The 10156-nt window shown below is 52.8% G+C and overlaps 1 long non-coding RNA gene across 2 annotated transcripts in view; it reads left to right on the top strand.

The window, feature by feature from the left end:
• The first annotated feature begins 1152 nt into the window (after positions 1-1152).
• Positions 1153-10156, top strand: part of LOC102155002 — a 61345-nt gene continuing 52341 nt past the window's right edge. Inside the window, exon 1 of one of the 2 annotated variants that reach the window (XR_005364572.1) lies at positions 1153-1223. This is a non-coding gene — a long non-coding RNA (uncharacterized LOC102155002). The remainder of the gene's footprint in view (positions 1224-10156) is intronic. The other variant, XR_005364571.1, reaches the window with a different exon arrangement.

The following is a 10156-nucleotide window of genomic DNA, read 5'->3' as shown; positions in this document are numbered from 1 at the left end:
CTCCCTTGACATGCAAATGATGGAAACACACGGTGTCTGGGGCACTTTGGTTTGTGGTTTTTACCATCAGATGTCTCTGTGGCTGAGCACGCTGGTTCATCTCCGCAGAGCTAGGGGACTGCAAGCCCTCGGAAGAAGAGAGAGGGGCTATTATCTGGATTCGGGGCCCAGATGGGAAGGGAAGCGGGCCTCTAAGGCTGGCTTGTCTCAGACCATGGGCAGACCCTCTGTGCGGCTGCCTGGGGGCAGAGCTGGGACTGTACCCTCCTCAGAGCTCCTAGGTAGCTTCTCTTCAGTGCAGGTGCTGGGCCGTGGCCACCTGCCCCACCCTACCCACCCTCAAACTGGGAGTTTGAAACCAAACCAGGTGGAAAAAGAACAAAGTTGATTTCCCATTTATTGAACAAGTTCTTCTATAGAAAAATCTCGGGGGCTCAGGAGCCTCTGAAGTGACCGGGCATGCAGGGAGGAACCAGGGGGAACGGCAGGAGGGATCGCCGATGTGATGGGTGACGGCTTTGATGCCCTGACCCCCCCCCCCCCCCACCTCCTCTGACCTTGACACCGGGCTTCCCTTCCCGAGCCGGGACTCCCGGGGCAGCCCCTCCCCCACACTCGAGCCGTCCCGGGCCCACAGGTGCGTCCGGGCGTCCGCGCTCCGCACTCGCGCGGGGCCGCCGGGCTCTGCGGTCCCCGCCCCCCGCCCCCCACCGCCGGGGGCACCGAGGCTCCTCCACCGCGCCCTGCGGCCGGCCCGCGGGGACTGGCGGCGGCCGGGCGGAGGGCGGACACGGAGGCGGCCCGCCAGCGCCCCCGGCCCCCCGGCCCCCCGGCCCCGCGACCCCGCCGCTTCCCCACCCGTTCCCGCTCCCCTCCCCCCTCCCAGCGGGTCTGGGGGCGCAGCGGCCGGGCCGGGCCGGGCCGGGCCCCGCGCCCCGCGCCCCGCCCGCGGCCCCGCTCCTCCCCGCGCGGCCCCACTTGTGGCCCCGCCGGCGGCCGCGCAGGGACAGCTGCACTTCTCGCCGCCCGCCGCTAGGAAGCCGGCCTCGCCTCGCTTTCTCCGCCTCCCGCGCCCCAGCCGCGCCGCCGCGCCGGGCCCGCCGCCGCCGCCGCCGCCGCCGCCGCCGGATCGCGGCCCCTCCCCCGCCCGCCGCCCCTCCGGCCCCTCCGGCCCCTCCGGCCCCTCCGGCCCGCGGGGAGCGGACGCGCGCGGCGGCTGCTCGGTAAGACCCTCCCTTCGCTCCCCGCGGGCCGGCCCGCTCGGCCCCGCGGCCCCACCTTCTCGGGCGCCGGGCGCCGCCGGGAGGGCCGGGCCGGGCGGGCGCGAGTTTGATTCCCGGCGCTGCCGCCGCGGCTCCCGGGGAACCCGCGCCGCCCCGGGCGCACGTGGCCGGGTCGCGGCCCTCGCCCCCTCCCCCGCCCCCCACCAGGCCGTGGGCGCGCGGGCCGGGCGGGCACCGGGGGGCGGGAGTGGGGCCCGGGGTGGGGTGGGGGTGGGGGCGGGGCGGGGGCGGGGGTGGTCGCGGGGGGGGAAGGGCCGCCAGGCCTCCGCGGGCCGGCGCCGCCGCGAGCCCCCGCCCCGAGCCCCCGCCCCGAGCCCCCGCCCGGCCGCTCCCCCTTTCGTGTGTGCGCCCCTCGCCGCGTGCCCCGGCCTGGGGGCGCTGGCGGGTGGGGGCGCCGGCTGGGGCAGAGCCCTCCTGGGGGGAGGGGAGGCCGGCCTCCCGTCCCCGCCGATGTCACAGGTCGGCTCAGCCCTTTCTGGTCCCACCCGGTCCCCTGGGAGCTGCATCTCCCGGTGGCTCGCTGGGGAAAGTTCAGAGCGCGCTGTCCCCGCCCCTGCTCCCCCGCCCTCCCGCTCCGAGCGCCCCGGGCTCTAAGCGCCAGGGGGCTGGTGTTGGCGTCTCTTCACCCTTCCCTCTTCAGTTTCTCCTTGCATTGTTGCCTTACACCCAGCGTTGGCTTGGTCATTTCTTTTCCTCTTAGAAGTTTTGGCTGCAGGAAATTTATACTGAAATTAAATTCCCGGGGAGGAATTTGTTTTAGGGGGAAGGAGGTCTTAGATTTTCTTTTATTATTTTATTTATTTATTTATTTGTTTGTTTATTTTGGTGAGAGTGGAGGGTGAGGTGAAGGACTGGGAGTTTAGAATAAGATGTCCTAGGGGTGGTACAAGATGCAAGGAGACCATCTCACTGCCCACCTGGCCTCCAGGTGGGAGTGCCACTGAGCATGGGGAATAACCCTTCTCTTCTGTTATCCTGCAAATCCTGAGCCAACTGGTCCAGGAGAAAAAGACTCAGGGAGATGTTCTTTGGCAGGCATGCTCATCTGTACAGCCTGTGTGGGGTAACCACGTGCGCCTGAAAGAGGTGAGGGACACAGGAATTCTCTCACGCAGGAAGTCATCTTACCATGAGATTCGACTCCCTTGTGGGATCAGGTGTGAAATTGGGCTCTCTCTGTTGTCGAGGGTTGATGCCATTGGGACCTCTATTTTGAATGTAGCGTGGCATCTCTGGGACAGAGAAACCTGGCTCAGGTCACCAAGAGGCTGAAGGGTGTGTGCAGGAGAGTTGGGTCTGAAACCATCCTGTCCCCTTTCTGCAGCTGGAAGGAGCAGGAGACAAGGGAACAGGAGAGGTGCCTCAGGCCTGGGCAAATCCTTAAGCCGGAGAGAAACCTTGGACAACTAGGCTGGCCTAGGAGTGATCATATGACTAGGGGGCACTTGGAGGCCAGAGGTTGGGGTCACCGCCCCCTCTGAGAATATGGTGAAAGCTCCAACTCTTCCTGCCTCACACATGTATGTTGCAGGGACACGTTTTGTACACACTATCAGAATGTTACTATACCCTTTGGAACTGGAACTCCTTTGAAGACCCCTGACCCACAGTCTGGCCCAACATAGACCATTCAGAATAGTTTCCTCTTTCGTGGCCAGTCAGTGAGTAATCCCAGGGTGTGAAGAGTAGACGTCCCAAGAGGTCTTTTCTCAATGCCCTTCTCATGCAACTTTGGGCTGGTGGCCATGGAGACCTGGGAACTCTGGACAAGATCCAGCTCCCTACAGTTAGCCAGAGGATGGGGGTGGGTGTATGGGACGGGGGGCTTCTCCAGGGGCTGATTTTGCTGCCTGGGTGGTAGGAAAGCTCTGGGCACTGTGCCAGGGCCACAGTGCTGTTGAATTAGAGGCAAATATAAGGGTTAGGGTATGGGATGGATATTCTGGTATTTCTACTGAGTATAGGAGCCAGGTGCTTTAAGAACCCCAGCTTATTCTTGGGGAAGTGGGGTTGAGGTGGGAGAAGGAGCTTTAGTGGGGAGTGTAAGTGTGAAAACGCTCCTCTTGAGGAGGTTTTGGGGAGGAGTTGTCCAAGGCCAGGATCTACATACTGTAGGTTCCTTAGATCTCTCTGGACTTTAAAAGGCAAGTGGGGGCCAGAGGAGATGGTTGTCACCAACCCCAGTGCCTTCCCAGGAGGGATGGCCTGCCTTTTCTTTCTTAGCCAAAGCTCCCTAGTTGGGCTGCTCGGTTGTTTGTGGCATCTGCACTTGCTGGGGATCCGGAAGAGCCTTTAGTAGGGCCTGTCATCTCTGACTTCTCTGCTTTGGTGTTGGGAGGCTCTTCCTATGCTCAAGTGCCCCCACACAGAGGTAGCTCATGGGGATTTCACTTTGTTTAACTCGCCTGCACAACGTTTGTCATAGAGTAGCACTCACACTTGTGTCCCCCTTGGGAGCTTCCTATGTTTACTCTGCCTTGATTGATTTCCCCCATCCTAGCATATATGGCAAAAGCACTGGGGGCTGGAAGCTGGGAGTCAGACAGGGATCATCTCTGACTATAGAAGATGGCCTGGAAGAGATGCCTCCATTTCATTGGCTCTTATGCCTACAGGAAGTAAGAACCACAGAGGGTCTTGGAGATGGTGGTGGGCCCGTAGTCCCTGAATTTGGGACTTGAAAGTCATCTTGTTGAGACGTAAAGGTCCTGTGGCAGTGACTAAAAATTCACATTCCTCAGTGGCCAGGACTTGTCTGCCTGCTGCTGGCCTACAAAACACCTGATGGTGAATTTAGGATGCTGGCTGTGGTGGCTCACTCAGCGCTTCTCTGATGGCTCTGCTTTCAGCCTCCCAGGGAACACCTCCCACATGTCAGAGCAGTATAATGGACTCCGATTCATCCAGCTATTACTCTTACTTTTAAAACAGGTCATAAATGATACATGCTATAACAATGCCTGTAAACATAAATTCCCTTATAAAACATCACCTTTTCCTTTGTGTTACAGTGGCACTAAGTTTCTTTGAGGAATGATTGGTGGGTAAAAAAGTTCCAGCTCCCTCTGACCTCTTTTCCCCAGGAAGTAAGCAGGGCTCATTTTGCAGTTCCCCATCATAGCTCAGTAGAGTTAAGATCAGTAGTTCAGAGGACCCAGTCCTTCATCTTCCATTCTGATTTTGTAAGCACCTCAGTTTCTCAGCCTCAGAAAGTGTGGAAGGAGATCTAATGTGTACACCAGACAAAGAGTGTAGTGTACTTCTTCAGTGCAGAAGCTATTATTTATTATTATTACTATTATTTCCGTACATGGGTACTAATGGTTTTCAGGCTCCTTATTGTTAGGGAAAATCTTTGGTAAAGACTGTAGAGGTAGAGGCTGGCTTTAGAAGGGGTCTGATGGAGTGGGGTGAGGTTTTAAAATTATGAGCAAAGAGGACTGCATGATGGGGAGATGGGGAGCCTGAAATGTCAGGGGTGATGGACGAGAGAGAAGCATAGTTGAGTGCAGAATGACTCAGCATCAGTAGCCCTGCTGTGGACCAACTCTTCTCCCTTCTCTTTGGAGACTTTGCCCTGTAAGCTAGTAGGGATAAGATGGGTGGGGGAGGATCATAATAAGTTAGGAGGGTTGCACAGCTTTTATGTTGATGCTAACATTGGTCCTGGAGGGATGGGGCAAAGGGGGTCTGGAGGAAAGGAGTCAGGTGGGGATGGGGACAGGCCCATGATACAGTCAAGAGTGGAGGGGGATTCTGGGAAGGAAAAGTTTTGGGGAATAGTGATTCCAGCACTCACCGGGCACCTGCTATGGGTCAGATCCTGTTTCAAGTGCTTCTCACGGATCAGCTCATTTCATTCTCATAAGATTCTATGAGATGTTATATCTATTTTTCAGTTAAGAAACAGGATGTAATGAGGTGAAATAACTTGCCCAAGGTCACATGGCTAGAAGGTGGTAGAGCCAGGATTCGAATCCAAGAGGCCTGGCTACAGAGGTTATATCCTTAGAGAAATTCATAGAGGGACCACTCCTGGGCTAGTAGTAGAGAGAGGTGAGGACTGGGCAGGGGGGGGGGGTGTGTGTGTGTAGAGGAGGTGGGAGGTTGAAGGGGCTTGTCCTATGCTTGAAGGGCTGCCCATGCAATGTTCAAACATCACCAGAACATGCCTGAATTGTTCAGTCTGTGGAGAACTGGCCAAGGGCCAGGCATTCTACTGGGGCCTGATGCCAGACACAAAGGTCATTAAGACATGGCCCCTGCCCACAAGATGCCTATGGTCTAGTAGGGGAGACAAATATGTTAGCCTAGAACTCCAGTTCTTGGCCATGGCAAGTACTGCGGTGAGACAAAGTGCTGCAGAGGGGATGCTTTGCCATCCAGTAGAGTGGGGCAGGGAAGGCCTCCTGCAAGAGTCAGCACTTGAGCTGAGTGAGGGTAAAGAGGGCTCCACTCTGCAGGGCTTTCGATCTGGCCACAGAGGACGTCACTCTGTGAACTCTGATTAGAACCGAGGGTCAAACGTTCTGGATTTGGCAACATGCTGGCCGAGATGAGGCAGGAACCGGGAAGTGCAGTTGGCTTCCTTGATGTCTTGTGGTTTTTAAGAGTCACCTCCGTAATGCTTGCAGTGAACTTGCTGAAGAAGAAGTAAAAATCTCCTAAGAGTTACTGCCCAGAGGGCGGCCCGGCTGGCTCAGTTGGTAGAGCATAGAGTGGTAGAGCGTGCAACTCTTGATCTCTGGGTTGTAAGTTCAAGCCCCATGTTGGGTGTAGGGATTACTTAAAAAAAATAATTTTTTTTTTTTTTTGAAAAAAAGTTACGCTCAGAGCACAGTGATTCACTCTAGTCCCTCTGAACTTAGAAGCAGAACCAGAGGCAAATGGATGTAAGCTGCAAAGGACTCAAGTAAGGTATGAAGAAAATGTTCCTTGCAGATAGGATGTGAGATGTGAGAACAAGTGACTCATAGGAGTGGAGGGGAACGGCCTTCCCCGAAGGTCTTTGAAAATGGGAACAAATTTCATTTGTCTTGGTGGTTGAAGAGGTTTCATCTGGAGACAGGAAGATGAAGTAGAGGCCCCTAGAGATCTGTGTCAGCTCAGCGATAGGAGGGTAAGAGGAGCTGGAAGTTTTGAGCTAGAAGATTGCTCAAATCTGGCCTCAATCCTTATTTTACCATGGAAGTGACCACGGCAGATGGCCTGTAATGTGGAGTGGCTCATCCATTAGTCAGTGAGCCAGGACACCACGCACCAAGCACATCTGCCCAACAGCTGAGGTCTTGCCCTGCCCTGATCCCAGTCAGAGGGGATGCTTACTGGGAGCACCCATAGGGTGAGGTCCAAGCTTTGTGGAAAGGGCTGCAGGAACCCTGCGAGGGGCTGACGTTCTGGCTGTTGGCACTATAGAACTAGCGTCAGCTCTGCTCAGATGTTTCTGACAATGACGTTCCCTGTTGGAGCTAGGGGGTCATCTTAGTCACCCTGCTAGCCTGGCACCTACAAGAGCTTCAGGTGCACATTTGGAGCCCCCAATAAACTTTTTTTTAATATTTAATTTATTTATTCATAAGAGACACACAGAGAGGCAGAGACATAGGCAGAGGGAGAAGCAGGCTCCCTATGGGGAGCCTGATGTGGGACTGGATCCCAGGACCCCAGGATCATGATCTGAGCCAAAGGCACTTACTTGCTCCACCACGGAGCCACCCAGCTGCCCCTAAACTTTGCTGAATGAAAAGTAATAGCAGACAATCCAAAAGTTGTTACTCTTTTACCATGCACTTGTTGGGCTAGTGCATTGTCTCTCCAATTGTGTTTTGCTTAAGCTGACAGTAGAATCATTATCTAATATTCCCAGCCACAGAGAATAAAAGGTGGCCCAAATTTGCTGCAGCAAGGCTAAGTAACACAACGTGGTTTAGGATCTTCCTCCAAACGTACAATTCTTTGAAAGATAGTCAAGGGCTGACGTTATGTTCATTTACAATGTTTTGATGTTCTATGATGTTTTAGGTTTGTTATAGTTCCTAGCACAGAAGTAAAGGCTGCATTTTTCAAACTTAGGAAAAGCATATGACACAGTGATCTAAACTGCATGCATTCAGCTAGAAGGCTACAGAAATCTCTGAAGAGAACAAGTCTTGGTCTCAGAAGAGAATCAGTCAGATTGAGCCAACTAGGAATGGATGCTGAACAGTGGGTTTAAAATACTTTACTTGCTGGGGGTCAGTTTAAATGGACCTGTGCCAATTAAAGCAAAGCAGAGGCAGAAAACACTAGGCTTCCTCCTCTGACCCTGTTGTCCCTTGTTTGTTAAGGAAGCAGGAGGTTCTAGGGGGAGCCTGACAGAGCTCTGGTTTGAAGCTCTGTTGGAGAGAAGATTCTCTGTGGTCATGTAGGGTGATCACACATAGGAAATGATTTCATTTTGTTCAGGTCTGAGATTAGTTTCGGTTTCAGGCTGTGCCAGGAGCTGAGCGAGCCAGCGAGCTAGGGCGAGCTCAGGGAGGGGTGAGCTGGGAGACAGTCTCCCCATCGGCCACGTGGGCTAGTAGCAAGGTGGCCAGACAGGGAACTCCTGCGCTGAGGAAGAAGATGAAACAGAGGTGCAGTCGGGCAAGGAAGCCATCGAGTGTCTGTGTGTCTGCAGACTGGGATGGGTGATGAGGGAGGGAGCATGTGAAGATAGCAGTGGGTGTGCGTAGGACACAAGCCTGCACGGGCTGGGAGGTCACAGGGAGGCTGTAAAACACACTTACCTGCACAATGTGTGTGGGTTTTCCATGAACAGGTGTAGACCTGAGAGGAAGGCAAGGTATAAGTACACCTGGGACTAGCATCCTTCAAACTAGCCCCCACTGTGCATATTTCCTTGCAATTTCTTTTCCTTAAAAAAGAAAAAGAAGTCAAATTAAGTTTTGCAAGCTGACAGTTGAGAACTTGTAGACCCTTGCAAGTTGGGGCATCCTGTAAGAACTTCAAGCTGTCATTTTTCCAGAGACGGTATGGGGCCAGTCTGGTTGTTTCCCAGGCATCATTATCCTAGAGAACCAGCAGTACCCCTCCCCAACTGGATCTGGGGGAGGCACACACAGATGTTTTGTCCCTCTTAGCAGTCCCATCTCATCACTGCATTTTATTTCTCCAAGTCATAAATTCATTTTGACTCTCAGAGAATCACTGGAGTGCCTGGCTAGCTCAGTCTGCAGAGCATGTGACCCTTGATCTTGGAGTTGTGAGTTCAAGCCCCACATTGGGTGTAGAGATTACTTTTTAGGGAAAAAAAATATTTATTTATTTATTTGAGAGAGAGAGAGTGAGCAAGAGAGAAAGAACACAAGCAAGGGGAGCCGCAGAGGAATGGAACAAGCAGGCTTCCAGCTGAGCAGAGAGCCCAGTGAGGGGCTCAATTCCAGGACCCTGAGATGACTTGAGCTGAAGGCAGATGCTTAACCAACTTAGCCACCCAGGTACCCCTAGAGATTCCTTAAAAAAATCAAAGGTGGCTAGATGGCTTAGTCAGTTGAGCAACCGACTCTTGATTTTGTCGTGGACTGTGGTCTCGGGCCATGAGATTGAGCCCCAGGTCAGGCTCCATACTGGGTGTGGATCTTGCTTCGGATTCTCTCTTTCCCTCTCCATGTGCCCCTCCTACCCCTCCCCTTGTGCACACAGGTGCTCTCTCTCTCTCTAAAAGAATTTAAATAAATTTTTAAAAAATAATAAGTAGATGAGAGAATTACTGAATTTTAAAGCCAGAAAGGATTTTGAAGATCACCCAGACTACTCTTAGAGGAATTTGTAATCCTGGGTCATTCAGGCACTTCAGAGAGACCTATGGTATGTGGTTAAGCACATGAGCTTGAATGCAGCCTCTGCCACTGGCTGATGAGTTCTTGGGGTGAGTTATTCAGTCTCTCAGAGCCTTGGTTTCCTGACTCACACAATGAAAGTATTGATACTGCCTAATGATTGCTAATGAGAATCAAATACTTATTAAGTCCTTAGTGCAGTGCTTGGCATATTCGTAAGTTCTCCATAAATGTTCGCTGAGGTTGCTGCTGCCGTTTGTCATTGTTTTTATTATCGTTTCATGGAATCACATGGTAGTTGGTGGTTGGGCAGGGGCTACAATGCTGAATGCTCTTCCCGCCTCGCTCTCCAGCTTGGCCAGAAGGTGACTTCATCTGTCTTGATCTACGATGTGAAGGGCATTTATGGAAGCACGTGTGTAGAAATCTTGTAATGAATGTTCACAACAGAGCTAGGAGAGATGGGCTTAATCCATTTATTAAATATAATTAGACTTTGGGCAGGAGTGTATGTTTACCAAATAATTTATTTCCACAAATATTGTTTACTTGGGTTTAGAGATTCTCTAAAAGCCAGATTGGTTACCTCTGCTGGAAAGGTTTGGGTGTTTTTCAGTGTTTTTATGGAAGAGTTCTCAAACTGGAAATATCCTTTTCGATGAGTTGTGGTGGCAAGCAGGCTTTCGGGTGTAATGGAAATGTTTCTGTAGCCTAGCTGCTATTTATCAAGGGTGAAGACAGTGCGTGTTTTAAAAAAACTATGGGCTTGGCAAAAGTCCACATGGCTTAGGCCAGGCCTGCATAAATGTGCTCCCAAACGATTTGCACTGACCTTTTTTGCAAATCGCTGACAGCCTAGGATCCTCCCCAGGGAGCCCTTTTAGTTTGAAACATCCTTGAGGCTGGTACAAGCCTCACCTTGAGGGGGTCTTTTGACACCTTTGATGGGGTGGACCATCTCCTGTAAGGCTGCTTTGGTATGTTTTCTTGGAATATGAAAACAAATGGAAATTAATTTTATTTGGCAAATTGTACAACATTCCCTTGAGATAC

The sequence above is a fragment of the Canis lupus genome, chromosome 9 (genome assembly GCF_011100685.1).
Source record: "Canis lupus familiaris isolate Mischka breed German Shepherd chromosome 9, alternate assembly UU_Cfam_GSD_1.0, whole genome shotgun sequence".
Lineage (NCBI taxonomy): Eukaryota > Metazoa > Chordata > Mammalia > Carnivora > Canidae > Canis > Canis lupus.
Note: the sequence above shows the minus strand (reverse complement) of the source record. Positions and strands in the feature narration are given on the sequence as shown.